Consider the following 4837-nt stretch of genomic DNA (forward strand, 5'->3'; position numbering starts at 1 on the left):
AGATTCTCAATATCTCATGGTTATGCCTACAAGTGATACATAGAAAGAAGCCATAATCAATAAGTACTCCAAACCATAACTTCTCTGGTTCTAAAGACCAGAGCCTCTGGCGATGGAGAAATCTTTTAATATGGCTTAAAGTTTTTCAACGCCTTTGGACCCAGAGACCTCTGGTCCAAAGCAAATACTTATCTTTTATTCATTAAGTATTTCCTTCACAACTAGAGCCTCTAGTTCTATAGACCAGAGTCTCTGGATTCTCTTTCTTTGAGACCAGAGCATCTGGATTCTCATCCTTTGAGACTAGAGCCCTTTTGGACTCCTTCGCATTTCTTCTATGTTACCAGAGCCTCTTGTTCTAAATACCAGAGCCTCTGGTTTCCAAGTCTTTTGCAACCAGAGACCTCTGGTTTCCAAATAAGACTTGGCATGCTAAATTCCCCTTTCATTCTTCTTTTAAATCTTCTCTAAGACCACCAGAGCCTTTGGTTCTAAAGACCAGAGCCTCTGGATTCATACTCTTTGTAACCAGAGCCCCTCTGGACCCAAAGAGTCCCCCCCCCCCTTTCTCACTCATGCACTTAACCATATTTTCATACTTCTTTTCATTGCCCTTGCAACCAGAGCCTCTGGTTCTAAAGACCAGAGCCTCTGGATTCATTGTCTTTGCAACCAGAGCCTCTAGTTCTAAAGACTAGAGCCTCTGGATTCATTGTCTTTGGAACCAGAGCCCTCTGGTCTCAAAGACCCATTCATATGCATATCCTTTTGCACACTTAGCCACATTTCATACCTCTTCCATCATCCTTCACAACCAGAGCCTCTGGTTGTATAGAGCAGCGCCTCTGGTCACCTCAATCATCATTATTATTGGTTCTAGGGGGAGTTTTTAAAACTCTATCAATCTTCATGCACCATTTGAGGGGGGAGCCACTCTTTCATCATGGAACTCCATTTTATTCATGCATTTTCCATACAAGAGCCTCTGGTTCTACTATCCAGAGCCTCTGGACACATAAATGCTACATAAATAATGAATACCATGTGCTTTTAACCAGAGCCCCTCTGGTTCTACATAATGGATTGCCCATGCTTATACAGAAGCTCTGGTTTGTCATCCAAGGCTTCTTAATCATGCAATCCAACATTTCATCGATGAATTCCTTCATCGATATTCAACCAGAGCACATCTGGTTCCCCATCAAAAGGGTTATGAGAAACCAGAACTCCTCTGGTTCCATGACAAAATCACTTTCATCCAAAAACCCATCAAAATTGAAAAACTTTCTAAAGATTATACAAAATTGCAGCTTTTRTGACTAAAAACTATACAAYATGGGTTTTTAGAAGACCAAAACTTCGTAATTCGTATTAATCTTACAATTAGATGGGATTTTAAATTTGAATTGTTTTTGGATTAATATTTAACGAGATATTATTTGGAATAATTTCTTATTTCAAATAATCCATACGTCATCCTCACACGCGCCTGACACCATATACAGCCTGTTCCCCATGAACCATTTCCAATTTCCCTTCCCTAACCCCGCCTTCACACGTGTCCTCCAACATTAATGGCACATACAATCAAGACGGCTCACGATCTCCAAATCAAATCACCTTTTACCCAACCGACTCCCATTTTCATGATTATTTAATTATAATAATCAAGAAAACCTGTTCATATTCCCCATCCCCCACCCCCTCCTCCTCCCTACCTATAAATACCATTCTTCTACCTCCATTTACTCTTTACGCTTCCTAAAACCTGCAAACAGCCTTTCACGAACGAACTTACCTGCAACTTCCTACGCAATGGCTTCCTTCGCATCACACGAGTCCAGTAACAACGACCAGGCCATTGAAGCCCAACAACCAGGCCATTGAACTGCGAAACACCCTCTTCGACGACAGGTTTGCCGTCATGATCGAGTTCTTTAAGAACTACATTCTTCTCCCTGCACTGACTCTCACTGACACCGGCATACCACTAAAGTACGTCCAACAGTATTGGCAGACCTGCGAATTTGACCCTGAAAGCCATGGGATAATGGGGGACATTGACGCCCCAAACGACATGATTTGCTCACTCAAAATCTCGCGGGCAAAAGTATCCCGGGTTATATGCATTCCCACTTGTCGAGAACTCGGCATCGAGCAATATGTCGAGCCACCCACCACCTCTGACATCCTACAGTTCATCCAAATGCTAGGTTACAATCGTGACCTACGCAATGCCTCCGACTTCAAAAGGCAATTGTGACAATCCGTCATTTCGAGATTTCAGGTTAGTACCTTATTTTAGGATCCTTATTGAGAATTAAGTCTTTCGAGGATTTAGCTTCGATGATTAGAGATCATCTTGCTTAATTCCTAAGATTAGTTCGTTGGATCACGTTTCGGCGGGTAGTCAACAAAGTTAGATATGCAATGCCAAATAGTTTGGAATTTTCCACATAAAATAAAGTCGATGTTATAAGTTTTGTATTTAAAAATTTAAAATTTACCAAAATTCTATTTTATTCGCCAATTTTTTATTAAAGGGGTGGAGTTTTTATCTAGTTGTTTTGTTTGGTTAAATTAGTGGGGTTTTATTTTTTTATTTTTTTGGGCTTGGGCCTTTAGAGGCCAGCCCATTTCTCCTCAAAAAGACCCCATATAAATACCCCCTCCTACTCTGAAAATTTTCATTCTCCAAACTTCCAGCATACCTGTTATCTCTCTTTCTAAACTCGACCACCTTCCAGCCGGTTCTATCTTCTTGCAAATCTAAAAGGATTCTGCTGCTCTTAAGAGTTTGTTCAAAGATTTTAAGAAAAGGTATGTTTTGAGCTGTGTTATTTTCCTAAGAAATCCGAAAGTTTTCATCCTTCTTCCTACTCATTTCTTTAAGTAAATTTATGGGATTTAAAGAGCAGAGATTGATCATGAAAGACCAGCATGTGTCTTCGTTGGGATGGTAATCTGTGACCCATGTTCTTTAATCTCTAAGAAAGAAGGAGAGAGTCCTTGCATGTAAGGTCTGATCATGTTTTATGAATGATAGGATCTTGCATGCATCATTGATCGGATTTACTATCTTGAAAACTCGTTGGAATCAGAWTTTATTTGTTTTTMTGGAGTTTGTTCGAAGTTGATAATTTGTGTTAGAGTTTAAATTCTTGAAAATGATGAGCTTGAGACCCCTCCCCATCATTGYTGTCATTTTTGGTGCATGCAATCTGATTTAGGGSCGCGTGTCTCAAGGTTGTGAAGCATTTAAGAAAAATCTCMRACCCACTCARAAACTCTTGGTTTTGGTAATTGGCGGCTGTCATCATTGTTTTGGGTGACTTAAAATGATGTCATAAAGTGGATTTTGGAAGGTTCTTTTTGAAAAGTAAATATTAAAAATATCAGCTTTTATTTTATAAAAACCTTGAAGGCATTACATAGAAAGCAACCTTGCTCTACCTTGAGCAAGAAACCTTTAAGTAATTTAGCGCTGGTTAATGGTATGTTCAGGAAGTTCGGGCGAGCTTAGAAAGCCTCAAAAGGAAAGCTTCGGATATTCATCAAACTAGTGAGTTCTCACGGCCCCACTTTTACTGCTTTTGTTTATTTATGGGGGAAAATCATGAGATTGAGCAAACTTTGCATGTTTATTTTATGTGAAACCTTGGGACTAAAGAACTGTTTAGTCGATGCTTTGCTCAAAACCATTAGACTAAGGAACTGCTTAGTCAAGCTCTGTTGAAACCTCTGGACTAAGGAACTGCTTAGTCRGGTTTGCTATGTTTTGTTTTAACAACTGTTATTGCACTTAGAATAAATGCTAAATTGATGTGCTTGGGAGTATATGTTTCCAAATAAAGTCCCCGTCCGTAAATGCTACTAGTTAACTCGGGCACGTTCCYGGGCCGTGGTAATTGTGGATAGCCGCTATTGTGTTGACAGTCCCACCTAGAAAGGGGTGCACATTACCTATGTTTTCTTGGTCTAATCATGTGGAATTTGGACCACCGCTGAATTAGTACTATATCGAACTGTGGGAACCTAAGTAGTGTACGGGCTACTTGTGGTTGTTCGAAAATTAATGGGGCAGTTGGTTAGGTAAGGCTCAGTAGCGTCTCAAGTTCTACGTCGTATAGGATTTACATTTATTAAGTGCAATGGATTCGCATAAGTTTGCTATTACTTGGTTTATGCAATGAAATGTTTTATGCATTTGAAACCCCGTGAACTCACCAACTCTTTGTAGTTGACTCGTTTTTGTTCCATGCTTTTCAGGACCTAAGTAAGGTTGGTTGGATTTTTTTTGGGAGCATACTCGTGGCAAGATCGATTAAAGTYTGAATTTAAAGTATTTTGAGAAAAGTGTATTTAGTRCTMAYYTCAGTTATGTCGATGAACTTGTTTTGTTTTTGAACAACTTGGAATGGTGTTATTTAATAACTGTTGCTATGACTCGCTTGCCTGTTACATCTCGTGTTTCCGCTTTAGCGGGGTGTGACAGATTTGGTATTAGAGCTTCAGTTATAGAGAACGTTGGTTTTCTTTAAAAACCATCGACTATAACTAAAATTTTTCCAAATATTTTCAAGAAATTTGAAATCATATGATTTTAAAGCGGGTCATATTGTTACATGTCGCTTAAGCAGAGACTAATCACATGTGCTTAATTTATATGTAATGAGAAAAACTTAATCGATCGAACCAGAGGTATGCTCCAGCAAAAGAAATTGTTATGAAAAGCATTAGTTATGTCGCACTTTTCTGAATATCCGTTGCCTAGGTCGACCAGAGGCTCTGGTCAAGAGGACCAGAGGCGATGGAAAGTAAATCCCTTGATTTGGTT

Source organism: Cynara cardunculus, assembly GCF_001531365.2.
Source record: "Cynara cardunculus var. scolymus isolate 2C chromosome LG 11, CcrdV1, whole genome shotgun sequence".
Classification (NCBI taxonomy): Eukaryota; Viridiplantae; Streptophyta; class Magnoliopsida; order Asterales; family Asteraceae; genus Cynara; species Cynara cardunculus.